The 20,286-nt window shown below is 40.0% G+C and overlaps 1 protein-coding gene across 4 annotated transcripts in view; it reads right to left on the reverse strand.

Moving 5' to 3' along the window:
- Window positions 1-20,286, reverse strand: part of CDK14 (cyclin dependent kinase 14) — a 678,842-nt gene that overhangs the window by 515,836 nt on the left and 142,720 nt on the right. The window contains exon 1 of one of the 4 annotated variants that reach the window (XM_069086182.1): window positions 13,759-13,782. The exons of the other annotated variants lie outside the window; for them this stretch is intronic. The gene's annotated coding sequence lies outside the window, so the exon portion shown is untranslated. Of the gene's footprint in view, window positions 1-13,758; window positions 13,783-20,286 lie in introns of those variants that run through there. 4 annotated transcript variants of the gene reach the window in all.

The following is a 20,286-nucleotide window of genomic DNA, read 5'->3' on the forward strand; positions in this document are numbered from 1 at the left end:
CATTTCTCCCAAAATTCTCTCATTGCCAGACTAAACATCCCAGGATCTTTTGATGAATACTTAGAACACATGGCTTCAAAATCATGCAGAAATACAGAGAATTATCTCTATAAATCATGATGTTGGGGGAGATAGGTCTAAGACCCATATTCTAGACTGTGTTATAATGAAACTCTTTCTGAGTGTTGTTACATTCTGGAGAGCATGATTGGATCTGAGATAATTCATGTAATAATGAGCAGGTTATAATGGGATTCTACAGCATGTTCAAATGAGGGATTAAGGGGAACAATGGAAGTAGAGAGGAAAACCCTTCAGACCAAGAAATCCATTTCTGAATCTTTGAAAAGCATGGGAGATGAACATTTCAATATTCATCAGGTATAATTTTTTTTCTACATCTTTTCCCCCTAAAGATTAGGGGAATTTCAGACTACATTTTGCCATGGTTCTGAGCAATGGAATCAGTTTTTTTCCCCCATATATACTTTGTATATATAACTATATATACTAAATAGTTATATAAAACCATATATATATAAAAAATTACTCACAGGTTTTCCTGAATAACATTGTAACGAATTTTACAAAGGCCTAAAAGAAACATTCAGGGGCTCAATAAAGGATATATAATATGCCTTCTCCAGACCTAGTTACTCATTTCAAGTGCAGAAAAATTAATTTGACCAATCCTGTAGATCGCTATAACCTTCTGGTCTAAACTAAGGAAACACTACTAACAATAATATGTACCTTCATCCACCGTCTTATCTAATCAGGATAGTTTCACCTGTTGGAATTATTTATCTGTTTTACAAAACCAGGAAGCTGAAACTAGTAAATCCCATCTGAGTCCAGAAAGGAATTATTGATGTAGCATTGATCCCCCCGACCACGTGAATCAGCTATGCATACCCATGTCAAGATTTGAAAGCTGACCTTCCTAAAGTCTCTCCATTGCCTCTTTGCCTCTAACTCCTATTTCTGGGAATGTATGATGATTTTAAAACAGTCCAGACATTTTCAGAATGTCAAAATTATTCTGCTTCTCTTTCTACTGACTTATCAGGCCATGTCCATTTATACTTCGTTATTTTCCTTCTTTCTGGTCAAGATCATTCTCACCCCTACACTGGCTACACTCTCCCCCCTTCCCCATCTTTACCCCTTAGTGAAGAGTCCTCTTCTCTTGAATCCCTTGCCTTCTTTACTCTATCACTGTTCTTTTACATTCTATTACCTAGCTAAGACCCAGTCCTGGATATATGCTATGCTTTTACTCCTACTTGTGTGCTGTTGAAGGTAGCTGGAGTAAAACGATTTTGACCGAATCCACTTTGAATTTATATTGTGTAATCTCAATTGGGTCTCCCCTACAGCAAGGCAATCCTTTCCCTAATCGACTCACTACCTCAATCACCACGGCAGCATTTCCCTAAACTTTTCAATCCTCTTCGCCTTCCTATATCTGTTCCTCCCCCTACTCTTTCAGAGAGAATCTAGCCTCCCATTTCACTGGAAAAAAAACTGAGGCTATTATCTGTGAGTTTCCTCTTCTGCCCTCTTCAATTCATGTCTCCCAGATACCTTCTACCACTATTTCTGCCTCCACTCCACATCGCACGGTGAGGTTGCCCTTTTCTTTGCCAAAGAAAACCCCTCTACATGCATAAGTAATTCCTGTTCCATGTCATCTTCTCTGCAAAACTGCTCCCTCCATAATCCCCACTCTCTCACTTACCTTCAATGTCTTTGGCTACTAACTCTTTCCCTAAAAAAAACCCATGTTGCCTCCATTCTTAAAAAAAAAAATTTTTTAATTAAAAAAACCTCTTACTTGATCCATCGATGTGTGATGCCTATTGTCCTGTATTTCTCTTCCCTCTTGAAGCTAAGCTTCTCAAGGAGACCTTCCACATTTACTGCCACCACCTCCTGTCTTCTTAATTCCCTAGAGTCCTGCTTCTGAACTCAGCATTCGACTGAAACTACTCTATTCCAAGTTATCCACAATTTCTTGATCACCTAACCTAATGGTCTCTTCTCAGTCCTCATCCTTCTTGACCACTCTACAATCTCTGAATACCCTTTGACTCTCTCTTTTCTGCAGGTTTATGACATCATTCTCTCCTAGTGCTCTTCCCAGCTACCTGACCACCCCCTTTGCAGTCTCCTTTGCTGGACCTTCGTCCAGGTCATGACCATTAGCCCTGGATGTTCCACAGGGCTCTGTCCTGGGCCCTCTTCACTCTTCTCTCTATGCCATTTCACTTAATCTCATCAGCTCCCATGGATTCAATTACCATACATCTTGTGGCTCACCTATGGACAAAGAACCATAATACATTTAAAAGAATCCCCTTCACAGAGAGATATATGAAATAACCTGTTAGCCAGTGAAATAACCTAGCTAAAATCAACTAAAACTCCAAAACTTCTACAATATCAAAATCATGGTTAAGTAATAAAACCGACTATGTTGAACATAATATCACAGAATATTAAGATGAAATATTATATTTGCTCATTCAACTGGATTTCTTCTTTTTACATGTACTTTTTAGTGTAAGACATAGTTTAAACAACAGTTTCTACTGCGTCTTCAGGAAGCCAGCCCCTTCCACTTTGTATCAAACTAAGTTGGTCTCTGTAAAGCCAGGCATGCGCAGCTTTCCAGAGGGTGGCTGCTATGAACAGCTTTCAAGGTTCTAATTACATAGTATAGTGAGCTCTCTATTTATTCAATAACAAATCCGAGTAAAACATTCATAGAAAATCAAAATACAGCATTCACAATGTTACAACTTATCAGAGAAAATCAAAATAACAGCATTTATCATATCACAACTGAACAACTTATCAGCAAAATGGCCACATAGTTTTCACCAAAGTGGTCACATAGTTTTAAACAAAGTACATTCATTTAGTCAATCACAAAATCCTTAATTCAATCACAAAGTACAAAAGTCAAAGTTCTCCACCCCTAGGTCACAGTAAATCATAATCTTCTCAGTCAGTACACAGTATCCAAGTAAAGTTTTCTTTCAGCTTGACTCAAGGCTGGCTCTCAGCTTCCATGGTTCCTCTTCCATGGTCCCAGCTCCAAATGTCACCTGGGTTCAAAGGCAGGCAGTTCCCAGTTCCTTTGTCCAGCTCCTTGTCCAGTTCTTCATCCAGTTCCCGTTCCATATTGATGTTCACAGTGTCCAGTCCACCTCAAGTCCTTCACAGTTCTTGTTTCTGGGAAGACAAAGCTTGACAGAGCCACAATAATATTCATTCACATTGCCGGCACCATCATCAATTCACTATCTGCCTATGAAATCAACTCAGAGCCACCAACAAGGTCTGAGAATTCAACACAAATCATCAACACAGACCCACAAAAAAGGTCCAAGAGATCAACACAAATCATCATCACAGAAATCAACACAGACACACAAAAAAGGTCCAAGAGGTTGGCACAAATCATCAGTAAAGTCTCAGGACCTCCAAAACCCTCCTCAAGGACTTCAGGAAACATACAACCAGAAAATCCTCTTTCAGGGCTTCCAGTAAGGTCCCAGGGCTTCTGTACAAAGTATCACAAACAAACATCAACACAGACAGAGCAGACAAACAGAGTGCCAGGATACCACAAGTTTTCTCCTTCTTGACTCTGCCACCATAAGAGTTCTCTTCTCAGTTCTACTGCCTCTAGCCTGGAAATTCTCCTTATATATGGTCATTAGCTCCTCCCCTTCCTGTCCCAGGAGTTCATGATTTCTAGGGTTCACAAGTTGTGGGGTTCATACCTTCTGTTTCTTAGCAAACTTGATAGAAGATTCAAAAGAAACTTGAACTGAAACAAGGTGTTAATTCAATAGCTGAAACAAGGTGTGAACTACTTCTGTGCTTGCCATTATAGTCTCTATCTTTGACATTTATGTCTTCCAAATAGTCATTGAGAAATACCATCCCTCATGAAAAATAAAGCCTCTAAAAAGTACCATTAAACATGGAAACTACAAAGAAAGCCACCTCTGTAGTTGCTGATTGATCCATTAGGATATGAATCCTTTCCCCTGGTAACCATATGAACAGCATATAAAAATAAAGATTAAAAAATATTTTTAAATCCCTTCCCTGAAGGAGAAATAAAGTTGTGTACTATCTTTTTGCTCAGGAACAGATGGTGATAGAAACAAACACAACTTAAGTCTCCCCATCCAAAGTAGTCATCTTTTAAAATAAAGTTTCTACTTATTATTAATGCTAGGATGAGGGATGAGTAACTAACTTTAATATTAATGTTATAACAATTTAAAATTTGATGTTCTTCCTATTCTGGCCTCAAGACCTGGTGCTTTATTTGAACACAGTTTCCTCAAAGGAATTCATAAAAGCACAATATTTGAATGACTTTCAATGTGCTTAAAATTTTCAGAAGCTCAGAGGTCACTACACATGCACACAGATAATGAAAAAAAGCCCAGGGAACAAGGTCCCTGGGGGGGAGCAAGGGAGGAATGGAAACCTCTTAATGCTCGAATGTCAGTTCTCTCTATTATCATAAGTTGAAAGCTCAACAATAACGAAACTGACTGCAATCCATTAATAAAGTCCTGATTGGTCCCATAAATTCCAGCTGTGTGAACATTTTCTATGACAGTCAATACTGAATCCTAACTGAATTCTCAAATGGGAATAAAGGAGAGCAGTGAGATGTTTGTACCCTGCTGTTTATCTGCCATCTGAAAACACAACCCAATGTTTCCATGAAGTATTTCTCCATCAACCACTCTCTTCTTAGCAAGACATCATTTAAGGATGAACAGTGGGAGCAAATGAACTCCTCAAAATATACCCCAAGACATTCCCCCACTAAAAAAAAACAATCCTTTTCATAAAAAGGTCCCTTTGTCACAAAAACTAAGGAATGGATGTGCACAGAAAACACTCTTCTCATTTTAGTCAGTTTGAGCTGATCAACAAAATATGTACAACAAAAAAAGTGCTTCACCTGGACCACCTCTGTGACCAAGGAAGAGATAATTTGAGTTTCCTCATTTGTAAAATGAGGCTGTCATGTACCTCTCTAGATTCCCTTTCTAGTCCTAAATCAATATGCTCAGAGTTCCCAGGGCACTTTAAGATGTCCACCATCTACCTCAACTTACTACCCATCAAAACAAAAACAAGGAATTACCCAGGAGTACAAATTACCTGGGAGCTGCAAAGGGAACTTAGTGGGAGGAGTCAGTATGGATTAGGAATGGACTAGAGGGTGAGAAACTTTCCTCCAGTACTCACATGGTATGTGAACGATATAGAGCCAAGGCTGGACAAGTTTCAGACTTCTGCCTCTACCAGGATGGGAATGGGAAGAGGGAAGCACCAGGCACTCAAAAGAGACCCATCGGAAGCCTGAGAATCTTTTCTGACCCTACCTCTCCCTAAAATTAGATTCACTCAGAACTAACTTGACTCTAATTGTCATGTCATCCTGTTTGGGCAAAGTAGCTCACCCCTCCCTCGCCTCCCCCTCCCCCATTTCATACAACAGTTCAATTCAGACAATTCTATAACCAACTCAAGTAAACTAAGAGAGCAGAAGAACTAGGACTAAGCAAAGAACCAAGGATCAGACTTAGAACTGGAAGACATCTCAGAGAACATCTAATCCAACCCCCTCAATGTCTAAGATAGGATCTGAACTTAGGTCTGCCTGACTCCAAGTCCAGGGACACATTCACTGTGCCTGGCTGCCTCTCTATGAAGGGTAATGATTCTGGTAGAGAGGGAGACATAAGCACTTCACATTACCATGAGATTGTTTTCATTCTTTATAGTAACAATGCTCAAGATTCTAGCAGAATGTCTTGTGGACATCCACAAACACTCATTCAATGACTCAGACTCAGGATTTTAAAAGCTGCTGAAAACAAATGGACAATAAGCATTGGAGTCTCTAATCTGGGCTTTGTGAAAATGATACTCTGTCAGAAAACCAGCTAGATCTAGGAACAGTAATACCAGGAAGAAATTCGAGTAGGAACAAGCTAGGCTTACCTCACCAAATGGAAAACTGTTTAATATGCCATTACCCTCATAACCTCTACCATCCCCCATTTCTTAAGTCTAAATTAAGACAAATGACTCTGCTGGGGTCCTTAGATAGCTTATTATGGAAGACAAGTATCCACAAAAGAAGAAATACCAATCTGGTTAAGTCCAGAGCCCAGTTCCCAGTCGCAGTTAAATGAGTGACCTTGGACAAGTCTCCACCTTCTTGAATGCATTACTTTAGTGAGAAGACTGATAGATTTGGAGACCATTTTTAGGTCCCTGCCCACTCCAAAGTCCCAGGAATCTCTTTATGGGAAGAAGAGGTCCCCACAATCATCATGGACTGCCTGTAGAGGGTGAAGGATTAGAACTTGCACCAGGAGAGAGGGGAGATTGGAAGAAAAAAAGGAAAAGGACCAAAAAAAAGTGCCATTCAGTTCCCTGATGAATATTTCAGCAAAGAGAAAGTAGTTCTCCAGAAAAACTGACGGCCTAAACAAGCAAGCTGTTCAAAAATGGAAAGGATCGCCTTATGAACATGCCCTCCTGTCACCAGAAGTGCTCAAGCAGAGACAGAATGACAACCTGTCAGGGATGTCACTGAGGGGCCTTCTACACCTGCTGGGAGGCCTAATGAGAGTCTTTGAAGGTCCCTCCCAACTCCAAAATTGGAGGGTGCTATATGGAAATGCAAGTGGCCTACTTACCCTGATCAATACCTGGCCATAGAAAAACTGGTACAGGTTTTCCTCTTACTCATTGTTCTTCCTGAAACTCTACAGGGAGCAGAAAGTTCAAGTTTTTCTAATTTCCATTTCCTAATGGCCCTAAACCCTGTCATGAAGCTAGTTATTAAAGGACCTTAATTTAAAAATGTTATCCACCAAGGAAAGAAGGTGGGGGAAGAGCAGAGGAGGTGGAGGGGGGAAGGTTAGAAAGGGAAACAGTGCTCTGTTCTCATCTCCATATAAAATTTAGAAATGTCAACTTTCTATCTCATTCTTGTATCAAAACACTCTTCTTCTCCTTATTACTTATCTCTTCCCATCATTCCCACCCTCAAAAATGTATATTATATATGCGTATATAATATATACATATAAATTATATTATACTATACATATATCTTTTTTAAAGCCCTCTGAAGACAATCACTGTAGGTAGGAAAGGGACCCCGTTAAGGAAAGTAAAAATCATGGAAGCATTGACTTAGTGACTCATCAGAAAGTAAGGCAATAATTGGAGAAGAGCTGAAAATTACCTATCTGAGGTCCATCAGGACAGGGAGCAAGTCTAATTTACCAGCATGTCTCCCACAGCATGCAGCTCAGTGCCTTCCTTGCACACAGTGGTTACTTAATAAATATTTCTAATATATAAATAATTATTAAAAGTATAACCTAAAAAAACAAACCCCTGCTAGTCTGTTGTCCTAAAAACAAAACAAACAACAAAAAGAAAAAAAAACAGGACTCTTAAGTTACTTTTTTTCAGCCAGGTCCAAATTCATCACCAGAAGGCCAGGACTGGGAAAATCTCACATTTAAGACAAGGTGAAAGTAGAAATAAAAATAGCTTGTACATATCACTTCTCTGACAGTAACAGAAACTGTAAACACAGGGTGCATCATCTCCTAAATAGGAACAAAGTTATTTTCTTTTTTTAAACAAACAGGATAAAATGAAATCCAAGACAGAATATGCTGTTCTTCTCCATCTTTATTTTCATAGAAAACATCAGAAATCCACCCAAAAAAAGGCAACACTCCTGGGGAAAGCATGTTAATAACCATTTGAGTTGGGAGTAAACCATCATCTCAATGGAAAGCAAATCAGGTGTTATTGCATATCTGGAGATTTTTTTTCCCAAAAGAAAAAGAAATTTCTTGATGATCCAAAAATATTTTAAGAAGTTGTAAGTTTCCTTCTTAATACATTTGTTATATAAGCAAGTTCTCCTTCTTCAGTTCTTTAAGTTCCACAAAGCTAACAGGCTTCTGCCCACCATATTAGAGGAGAAAGTTGCTGTTTTCTCTAACTACTATTCAACCTCCAACTACACAATTACATTTGACTTGCATTACTGTCTGTGGTTTGGTAAGTATAATCAAAGCATCCTCTTCTAGGGCAAAATTCAAATGCTGAGAGATATGTACATGATATGACCATGAGCTCTGCACTGCCACAATAAACCAAGCCTTACATAAACTAACAGGGAACATCGACTAGTCTCACTTAGGGTTGTATTACAATGCATTTAACAGAAGTCCTGCATCTTTCATCAATACAAAACACACTTTGCTAATTAACAAAGGAAACAAGAATCCAAGCCCCCTCCCAATTAAGGCATAAACTCCCAACTTTCCCTTTTTATCTCCTACGAGATCAGATAAAAGTCTTTTGGGAGCAGCAAATCCATTGCCCCCAGATCTCCCACATGCTGGAGTACTCCATGAACATTATGAATGCTAACACTCCACTAGGAATCAGGCATTTCCAAGGGAGCTACATTAGCAACTAACATTTCAGATAGCTACCACAGGTGTAATGATGTAAAATACCTACCTACTGACCTCTGTTATGCAGCACACACCTCATCGAGCAGGTGCACTCCAATATGGCATATACTCCCCCAAAAGGGGAAGGGGGGAAGGGAGATCCAAAATTCCCAAACGTACTAGAGATATTTATTCCAGTCAGATCAGATCAGGCTGAATTCAGGGACATCAGTTTACCCGGATGAAAAAGTGGTCTCCCGTCCTTCACTCACTTGTCCCAGAGGGCATGCAGCCAAGCATACCCCGGCAAAATCATCCATGAGATCTCTTTAGGCTGCAATGAATAAGGCTAGTTTCAAGACAAATAAGATTCAGCTATAGCAAAGAGATACATTCCTTAAACCTCTTCCGCATCTAATCATGATGCTGATGTTTACAAACTACAAGGGATATCCTAGGGAGCCTTAAGAGTCTCTGTGATGTGTGGAACATCATGTCAGATTATAGGTTTAAATACCACATGCATCAACCTATGGGTTGGGTTTTTTTTTTGGCAGTTAAAAAAAGGAGAAGAAAAAAAAACATGCACAAAATGAATCCTTTTCAAGTTGCAAGTGTTTCATAGTCTGGGTGCAGACTAGCAAAGATGCTCCATTATTTAAAAAAAAAAATGTTGCTGTATTCCAAACAAGCTCTGTCTTACCGTTTTGCTGTTTTCTGGATCAAGCTAGATTCACCTGCAACTCTTTAACATGTCTCTAGCAATGTGTTTGCAGTCAGGCCAGGCTCATTCAGCAACTGAATTCACATCTTTCTGCACTAGCAAGCTGAAATGGTACGGCTGTACTACAACCGAGAGAGGGGGAAGCAGGAAAAAAACCAGAAATCCCTCAAGACAGGTTAGTCTCGGTGGACCGGACGCGAAAAAAAAGGACCAGGCAAACACAAAGGAAACCCTATCTAGCTATCTAATGGGCTTTAGCAGTACAATTGTCCATTTCCTAAAAACTTAATTTTTTTTGCTTCTTTAATAGGATGGACTTGCCTGTGGAGTTCCCAGGAAGGAAGCCTACCCGGGTTCTGCAGCAGCATTGCAGCCAGAGTAACGGTGCATATGCTGTCTAGGCAATTTACAACACACTGTCTCTTCAGAAAGATATTGATTTGCAACGCAGTGGTGCCTCTCCAGAATGCAGGAATGGGAGCCAAAATAAAGATAATGGTGATTTCATAGGGGCTGGGGGGGGAAGGGGGACTTTAAAAAATCATTTAATCTAGGGGATGCAACTAATCAGACCCAATTCAATTTTTTAAAGAGCACTAAAGGAAGCCAATAAGTGTCCTGGCTGACAAATTCCATTAGGCAATCATCTAAGGTCCTTCAGAAGTCAAAGTTTGTGCTCCCGTCTGTCACTCTGCAAGAAGCACAGAAGAAAATCGTGTGTCTGTGCACAGCTGTGTGCCTGTGGATTCGACCCATCTACTGAGCAATGCACTACAGCTTCCACAAGCACTTATACTCAGACTTATCATACATGTGGCATCAGGACCTGGGGTACTGAGGTATGTGCCACAATGACATTAAGCATGTGAAGTTATATGGCGGGTGTTGAGGTTTTCTAGAATTCTAGGGTGTGCTTGCAGCTCATATTAACCTCAAAAATGAAAGGTCATCACTACATCCTAGAGCAGGACCCACTAGGGAAAATGTGCCAAGTCACAGGGAGGGCACCTTCAGTGCTGCATGATGGGGGGTGGGGGGGAAGGAAGATGGCAAATCTAAGACTTTCATAGTGGCCTCTACAGGACAGGGCTTGATCTGCAATTGATACTGACTGGAAAAAAAAGACAGCTCTCTTCCCCTCCCCTCTTTACAAAGAAAGGAAGAACAGGGGACATAGGACAGCTTTCTTTGATTATCAATCAGATGTGTAACACCTTTTTCTGTTGGTACCTCTGACTCTACTGCTATAGGGAATTTCCAATGAGAAAATTCACTCCATCAATGCAGATTAGTAAATTCCGCACAACTTAAAGAGTTAATGGCTGGGCCATTTAACTTGCCCAGGATCACAGAGCCTGTGTGGGTCAGAAGCAGGCTTTGAATTTCCTGATTCCAAAGCCAATTCTCATCTTCTATGCCTGTTACCTATCTCCTTATTCCTTCCCACTAGAATAAAATAAAATAAATGAAAATCAAATGCCTCTTACCCGGAGGAACTATTTCCAAGTCTGCCTAGAAGATGAGTTATGTAAGCTAACCAGACGAGTTTCATTTCTGAAGAGTTTGAAGGTTGCAATACTGAACTGCCAAATGACACAGAATGCAACTTCTGTGACTGGAGGGCACAGATGGTCTTGATTTTATTTTTGTGTCCCCAGAGCCCAGCACAGTGCCTGGTACATAGTAGGCCAACAGTCAGACAACAGTCATTTGTTAAATACTGACTCAGCACCAGGCACTGTGCTAAGCCCTGAGGGTGCAAAGAAAGGCAGAAACAGTCTCTACTTCAAAAGTTTAGATTTCAAAGGGAGAGACAAATGGAAGGTAAGGTCCTAGGCGAAGTTTTCCCATGGGAAGGGGAGCGCTTATTGACACTGATTACTAGATGATCTTTGAAAGCTAATGTGGTCAAAATCCTCACCATTGGATGGCCACTCCTCCAGTAATGCACCTCTACTAACTTGGCCAGGCTGGTTCTCAGACAACAGATGTAGGGGTTGTCAGGCTCATACTTGGAATCCTTTTAGTTTGGGAAGACCTGCTGGAATGTGAGATTCAAGGTCATAGCCTTTGACAAACAAAGGTTCCCTCTCTACCATCATGAGGCACCATGCTGAACTTCAGTAGATTTATTTACAAGGTACTTACTAAACACTCGTTAAATCAATTAATGATTTTCCATAGTCTATACTTTCAAATCAGGTTGTTCCTAAGCAACCGTCTCTCTTTTATTTTAAAAATGTCTTTGTGTCCCTCTCTTCATCACTGTGAGGAGATATTGTCATGATCAAAATTCCATACATAGTTCATCTTTGCTGCATTAAATTAAATCTGAAGACTTATTTTGGAAGCATCTAAATTCAGTTTTATGTATTTTTTAGTCTTTTGATACAATATGCATCAAACGACTGCGTATTACACTTACTTATGTTACTGTGGAATATTGGCTGTCCCAAGCAGAATGTAAGCTCCATGAAAGCAAGCATTATTTTTAGCACTGTCCTTGAATCCCCAGCACTATGCAGGCAAAAGGCATTAAGTATTAAATCAACTCTGGAGATGCTCAGGATCCTTTCATCAGAAAGTACCTATTATTAGGATTCTTCAAAGGATTCTTAAGAGGCAGCTAGATATTGCAATGAATGGGATGTTAGAGTTGAAATTAGGAAGACTGGAGTTCAAAACTTGCCTCAAATGCTTACTAGCTGTGTGGCCCTGGGCAAGTCATTCAATCTCTTAGGGATTAAATGAGGTAACAAATGTTAACAAAGACTAGCTAGGAATTATTCAGGTTTTCCATTCTGGTTATCTCAAAATGTTAAAAAATGGATGTGGGTGGGAGTGGGGGCTGGTGGAGGGATCTGAGCAGCTCTCATTAACAGGGAAATATGCATTGGAGTTCACTTATTTGCTGTATGACTTGGACAAGAAACAATTCTGTCATCTGAAGATAGAGGTAATACTTGAATATGTACCTCAGAAGGTGGTTGTGAGGGTCAAGTAAGATATTTCCTCACAATTAAAAAGTGGTAAATTAATATGAATAGTTATAATTCTATTTTTATAAAGTCCCTCACCTAATGCTTCATTGAGAAGTTAAGCAAGGCTATCCCAGGAGAGTGAAAGCAATGACAGGTCCATTATTAGGGAATACTCCCATCTGGGGATTTGACAGATGTCACTCAAGGACCACCTGAGCTAAATGAGTAGAGAGGCTCATCACCAGGATGGCCACCAGATGGCCATCCCTTTTTAGCCACTCTCTTTGCATGGGATGCAGAATGTGTGGAGACACTGGGGAAAGTCTTGGTTGCCCATATCTTGGATGCCATATAGTAAAGTTGGGGAAAAGGAGGGACTCCTTCCTCTCCCTCTAGGCTAGATAATCCCAAGAAATAGGCTTGAAGTTTTGATCTACTTTCATCCTTTTCAGTTGTAGATGCAGAAACTATATTCCTAGACTTAGAACTCAAGCCATCTGGATCTTGGAGCCCAGAATTCCAGGCTGGAGGTTGCCACCGGCCCAGGAGAAAAGTTGGAGATTTTGGCCTTGGAATCTAGTGGCACTGATTCTATATAGGAATTTAGCTAAACTGGAAACCTAATCCTCTCCCCTCCCCAGAAACCAGAGCACCTGAGGTTGGGAGGTGGGAGGCTGGGGAGCCTGAGAAGGAAGGAATATTTGTGTATTTGTTTTTATTATACCTCTAAAGTAAATGTTCCTTCATAAAAGCTTTTTGTTTTTAAAATCACTGGCCAAGTCAAGGAGGGTTTGCAATCAGTGCTAGGGAAGGGGAACTTGACCCCCAATCAAATCCCAAATCTCTGAAATATTGAAGAAAGGTGTTGATGTTTATGGTGATGATAACAATGGAGACGATGGAAAAGTCAGGTGATAACAAGAGCTAAAAAATACAGAAAGGCCTCCTTTTTTATTCAGCATCTTTAGATAATATGGTCATTGATATTGGTGAATTTTCCACAAACAAGTCTGCCTTTAAGTGTCAAAAAATTTTATCCCTTTTTAATGGAAATTCCTCTAAAATGTATTACATTTCTTATCATATTAAACAAATTATACTGAATGCAATTTAACTTATTGATGACTTGTGTCCATTCAGAGCATCAGCTATTATATGTGCTATGTCTGTTAACAATAAAAGTCTCGGGTCTATTGATGCTGCCCAGAGCTGCTCTGCCTTTGGCTAACTGGCCCCTTGCAGGTGTGAATTCTTTTGTCTGCTATTTATAGTTCTATATTTAGCTCTGCTGGCAGCTATCACTATTTGCTGCTTTCAATATGTCTACCTCTAGCAGAAGTAAGCCCATCCCTACCACCATCCAGTCTGGGAAATCTGGCAGTCAAGCTTATCAAAAATGAGTTTAATTCATCTCAACAAAGATTGAGCTCTCACCATGTTCAAGGCAATGCAGATAGATACAAAGGGTGAAAAAACAAGCAACAATCTCTTCCCTCAAGGAACTTACATTCTACTAGAAGACACATCATCCAAGACAGCATGGTTCACTGAAAAGAAAAAGAAAGGGCCATACTTGGCATCAGGGGACCAGGGTTCCAGGCCTCACTCTTCCACTTACCCCCAATGTGGTTAGCTATGTAACCCTGGGCAATTTGTTCATCTCTCTTGGCCAAGAAAGGGTTGGCCTCTAGCTCCAAACCCATGATCCTTTCATAAATACCAATAAGGAATCTGAGGCAGAAAAGAGATTTAAGGAGAGGCAGCAGCAGAGAGCCAAGGGGCATTCCAACTAGAGTCCTTCCTCCAAGATAACTCCAACTCTTTAATAATGACCCTTTCCATGGGTCATTCAACTTTTTTTTCATCTTGACCTAGTATTCCCTTTTTCTACTAAATTAATAAGCTTGTATGTGTGTGCATGCATGTGTACACACGTACACACACACAGAAAAAAAATTACTTTAGGAAGTCATTTTAGCCCTCGAAATGTTCACAAATCATCTTGAATATAATCTAGAGTGTAAGTCAAGCAAAAGTGAAGGTCTGAAGGTCTTATCACCTACAGAGACAAAGCCCCCAGGTATTCTGGCACATATTTGGGGTGTTCTAAGACCTTTTTCCACTTCTGAGTCATCAGTGGTATTCTGGATGTTTGGCTGCCAAAAGTCTGACCTCTGTATAAGTGAAACAACACTCATGGTAGATCTAGGTATTAAGAAGAAAAATATATGGCTTAATTAGAGATGAGAGTAGAACCTGAAAAACACATGAAGCATAGAAAACTAATGAGGAAAAAAGAAGAGAGTATTTTTGTAAGATTAAAAAAATAAAAATATAGATGAAGAAGGAAAAAAGTCTAAAACAACAAATGGGTAAAAAAAGATGGGAAAACAACAGGGCAACATATGGAAATACTGTCCTCAAGGGACCCCTAGAGTCATTATGGAATATGTAAAATTAAAGCAATGACAGAAGACAGAAGGATGGGACTTCCAGCATAGACCTAGGACATTCTCCTGTGGTTCAATGCTTCCAAATACCAAGGTTTAACTGGAGAAATCATGGTGGCAGAAGGAGGGCAGGGTCAGGCTCAGATGACCCGGTTCCAGTCCTGACTCTGCCTCCATATCTGTGTGACTGACATCTCTCTGGGCCTCGGTTTTCCTCATCTATAAAAGAGCAGAGGAGACCTAACAACCTCTAATATTCTGGACCTACACATATGGATCTATGACATTATGTTAGTTACTTTAACATGTAATCCAGTGATAATGAATTGTCCCTAGATTCTAAGGGGAAAAGCAGAAAAGTGAAAATGCTGAAGGTGAAAGAAGAAAAGCTTCTAAAAAATAATTTCTTTTTCCAAATGAATATAATTATCACATACTCTAGCCAATGCCCCAGGAAATTATTTTCCTTTCTCTAAGCTCTGTCTCAGTAAAATTATTCTTATTATACATACTTAAATGTTTATAGCATTAGAATTACCATATGTAAATCATACCCTTCACCTTAGTCTACTTTCTTGATCCATGATTGTCACCAAAAACTACCAAATTCTTCAAACTGCCATGGTTCTGTGTGTTGTTGTTATTACTGGGGTGGGGGTTGAGGGAAAGCCACCAAATTAAAACCATCACCATGGCCTTTCTCACTAGATATTTAGTGAATAAATATATTTACGGTGCCTATTATGTACAAAGCACTGTGCTAAGCGTTTACAGATAGTATCTCATTAGATCCTCCCAACAACCCTGTGAAACAGGTGCTGTCATTATCTCTATCTTGCAGTTAAGGAAACTGAGGCAGACAGAGGTTAGATTAAAAAAGTGCCCAGGGTCACAGAACTAGTTTTTTAATTCAAGTTTTCTTAACTCCAAGTCCAAGACTTTACCCACCGCACCACTTAGTGGCCTCAAACTAGTATTGAAGCTTTAAATAAGGGAATGATATACAAATAAAAGGAAGTTCTATTCCCTAAAGTATAAATCAGTGGAGTTTGTTTTTCTAAGGTGGTACATATCACAGGCAGCTAGGGGGCACAATGGAAAAGAGTATCAGGCCCAGAGTCAGGAAGATTCACTTTCATGAGTTCAAATCTGGCCTCCGACACTTACTAGCTGTGTGACCCTGGGCAAATCACTTAACTCTGCCTCAGTTTCCTCCTCTGTAATATGAGATGGAGAAGGAAATGGTAAACCATTCCAGTATCTCTGGCAAGAAAACCCCAAATTGGGGTGGTTAGGTGGTACAGTGAATAGAGTACTGGCCCTGGAGTCAGGAGGACCTGAGTTCAAATCCAGCCTCAGACACTTAACACACAAAAAAATTAGCTGGCTGACCTTGGGCAAGTCACTTGACCCCAGCTGCCCTACCTTCCCCCCTCCAAAAAAAAAAAAAAGAGAGAAAGAAAACCCCAAATCACAATGAGTCCAACATGACTGAACAACAATACATGCTGAAAACATAAAAAAATAAATCATTAGATAAAATAATTGAAAGTATAAGAGGAAATTTAATTAGACACATAAATTTAATAACTTGGGGAAAAAGTCATTAAGATGAGTTAGGAACGTTTGTGGTTCATTTTTCTACTTCTGACATTATAGAAGTATCTGACAAAATACCAGTGGTCACCCCTATGGAAGCTCCCTGAAATTGCTACTAGTCTTGTTTTTAGCCACAACCCAACGGATTCAAGAACGGGATCTTTGTTGTTGAAGGCTCAAGAATTATGTTCAAGAACCCTCCTCTGAAATGAGCAGTCTACATCATAACAAAGAGTTAGGCATTTAGACTACAAGAAACTACAATAATCTAAGAGATTCAGGGAATATAGGTAATAGCTAACATTTAAGCAGATATAACTTTAAGATTCACAAAGTATTTTACAAATATGGTCTCATCATCCTGGGAGGTAGGTGTTAGTATTATTATTATTAATAATAATAATTATTCCCACTTTAAGATGCAGAAACTGAGTCAGAAAGAGGTTAAATGACTTGTCCAAGGTCACACAGCTGATAAGTGTGAGGATTGGAACTCGGGTCTTCCTCCCTACAGAAGGTAGTAGTATGGGGCATATCTTACAGAGCCTAGATCCATCCAGTCAAAGAAAAGCATTCACTACCTTGAGTTCAATGATTTCTGACTAAGTGGTCTCATTTCTATTCTTAGTTCTATCCCCTAGGTCAAGACAGAGCTATATTCTATTAGTCCTTTTAAAACATTTAGATGCAAGATCACCTTATGTCTGACTTCACCAGGCACTCCCCATGATTCCTCTTGTGCCCAGATTCACAGAAGCCATTCTCAGCTCAGCTCATCTCTTTTTACCTTCTTACCTCCTTCCCCAATGCCACCTCCTCCCTGCAATTTTTCTCTCTTACACTTCAGTTCTCCCAACTATCATATACAACAGATTCTCCACACCCCAATATCTCCATATCTTATCAGTTAACTTGTTAATCATTGATAGATCACCAGATACTAACATCACCATTTACATTACACATACATAAGATGATTTCTGGTTCAAAAATGAGATAAGCTAAGAACTGAGGGAAAAAAATTAGCCATCACATATGATCCCCCAAATATCCCTAAGTAAAAAAAAAAAAATGAAAGATAAAATCCAGGACAGATGAACCAATAACCAGCACACCCTGGCATTTCTCATAGCCCAACTGTGTAACAAATGAGCACGTAGATTTTTCCTACAGAACCCTAATTTGCAATAAGAGACCCAAATGTAAAACTCAACTCAATCAATAAATATTTATCAAGTGTCTACTATGTGCCAGGCACTGTGGTAAGTACTAGGGTTACAAAGAGGCAAAAGACAATCCCTGCCCTCAAGGAGTTTACAATCTAATATATGAGACAACATACAAATTTGCAATGCAAGCTATATACAAAATCATTTAGGGGAGGCAATGGAATTAAGAGGGGGCGGGACAAGTTTCCTGTAGAAGGTAGGATTTTGTAGATCATCCTTCATTTTCAAAGACCAATGACATCCCAGTGTTGGAGTTGGGACAATGGGTTCAGCTGTGGTTGATCAGACCAACATGAGTTTGGAAGACTCTACCACAGATCTGCACAAGTGGTCCATTAGAACATTCAGAGTGGAAGTGACTGAATTTGCGCAGCTCATGTTTCCTTCACATTTCTATGATTCTGCTGTTCTCATGGAATACAAGCTCTTCTTTGATATGGGCACACCATGCTAGCCAGTCCTGTGTGGCCCCCTGTCTCACAGTCAATACTAAAGTCCTGCAGAGAGACCTCCAGAGTGTCCTCATACCTCTTCTTCTGACCACCATGTGAGCACTTACCTCGTGTGAGCGCTCTATGAAATAACCTTTGGGGTCAGCATGGGTTTGCCATTCAAACACTATGGCCAGCCCATCTGACTTGCACTCTCTGAAACAGTTTGAATGCTTGTCAGTTCAGTTTTAAAGAGGACCTCATCTGGCCAGCTGACTTTCAGGATCTTCCTAAAACAATTCACATGGAAGCCAAAGAGGTCAGTAATGGAAGCAGAGGACAGAGAGTATTCTGGGCATGGGAGACAACCAGAAAAAAATTGCCTTGAGGCAAGAGATGGAGAGTCCTGTTTGTGGATTGGCCAGGAAGCCAATGTCCCTGGATCAAAGACATGACAAGGAGTTAAGGGGTAAGGAGATTAGAAAGATAGGAAAGGGCTTTGAATGTCAAAAGGAACATTTTGTAATTGATCCTGGAGACAATAAGGAGCCCTGGAGTTTATTGAATAAGGGAGTGACATGGTCGGACCTGAGCTTTTAGGAAATTCACTTTAGTGACTCAATGGAGCATGGATTGGCAGGGGAGAGACTGGAAGCCAGCAGACACACACCCCCCCTCCCAAGAAGGCCATTGCTACCTACAATCAAGGGATGAGGTGATGAGAGCCCATCCCAGGGGGCAGTGTCAGAGGCAATGGATCCTTGGCAATGGATCAGATATTTGGGGGTTGTGGTACAGAGAAGGTAAAGCATCTCAGAGACCCCTAGGTTTCGAACCTGAAGAACTGGGGGGGATGGTGTTGCCCTCTACAGTAACAGTAGGAGAGGGAAGGGTTTAGGAGAAAAGATAATGAGTTCCATTTTGGACAGACAGTTTCAGAATTCCAGTTTCTGCTACAGTCCTAATGGGAGAAACATTCTAAACCTCCTTAAAGTATAACAATGAGATCGGTTCAGTGATGCAAACTGTGCCCCTGGCCTTCAACTGCTGACACCAAATCTTTGGGCAGCAAAAAGAAAGACAAAAACCATTTCACAGAAAGATGTAAAGGCTTCCTCCTGCACTGATGTGAGAGCGAAAGTGCAGAATGGAAGAGGTGAATTTATGTCCATCAAAAAATGGCTCATGAAGGAGGGGAGGTCTGGATTTTTAACTTGGCAAAGCTTTTTAGTCAACTATAAAAAGATAAAACTTTTCCAGTTAGGAGCTATAAGTCAGCCTGACTTGCAAGTCAACATATCAAAGAGTTCCTTTCCCCTCTCTCTTGCTTTATGAAATTCAACTTGGCTGGGAAATCTGAAAAACCTAAAAGGAAAGAAGAGTTCTTAAAATAATTGGCCAAATAATAGTGCTTAGTTTTGATTTCAATGACAGTGAAAACTTCTGAGGTTAGGAAATGTACATCACTGAGCCTGGCACCCTATTCAAAAAAAAAAAAAAAAGAAAAGAAAAATTATCTGTCCTCTTGATTTATCATCTCTAAAAAAAGGGAGATAAGGATCCATAGCACACTACAGTAAAACAGAAAGCAGCATCTGCATAATATTTAAGAGAACAAAATATTTTGCTCTAAAGTTGTTTAAAATGGCAAATAAAAGTACACATTATTTATATACTTTAATTGATTTTGCTGTGGCCAATACTCTAACATCTAGCATTTAACTTGTTGCAAAAATATTGGTACAGATTCAAAGTTAAGTGAGTCCTTTGGCAATCGTACCTCCACCTTTACACACACACACACACACACACACACACACACACACACACACACACAGCCCATAATCAAAAGAGAAAACAATAAAAATGTTCTCCCTCTACTCTTCATCCTCCCTCCTACCTCTCTGCCCTCAACTCAATCAATCCTATTTAAAAGGCCCTGTGGTAATCAAGGAAAGGGCTTCATTGTGTTATATCAAGAAGATGGATTTCTATTGTCATTGGTTATTCATTAAAAACAGGATATAGACTCATTTCAGAGGCAGTATTGAAGTGGACAGAGGATCAGCCATTGAGTCATAAAGACCTGCCTGTGACACATCCTAAAGGTAGGACCATGAGCCAGCCACGGAACTGCTTAGGGCCCTGGGCAATGGTTTAAATTACATAAAAATTGCTGGTCAGCATCTGCAGAAGGAGTATGCACACAGACAGCTGCCTATGCCAGGGACATCACAGGTCCAGTCTTAGATGGTTGACAGATTGGTGATAAAGATGATTAGATAGATAGATAGATAGATAGATAGATAGATAGATAGATAGATAG

The sequence above is a fragment of the Petaurus breviceps genome, unplaced genomic scaffold (assembly GCF_028583685.1).
Source record: "Petaurus breviceps papuanus isolate PSGF00001 unplaced genomic scaffold, PetGlider_PUasm1.0 178, whole genome shotgun sequence".
NCBI lineage: Eukaryota > Metazoa > Chordata > Mammalia > Diprotodontia > Petauridae > Petaurus > Petaurus breviceps.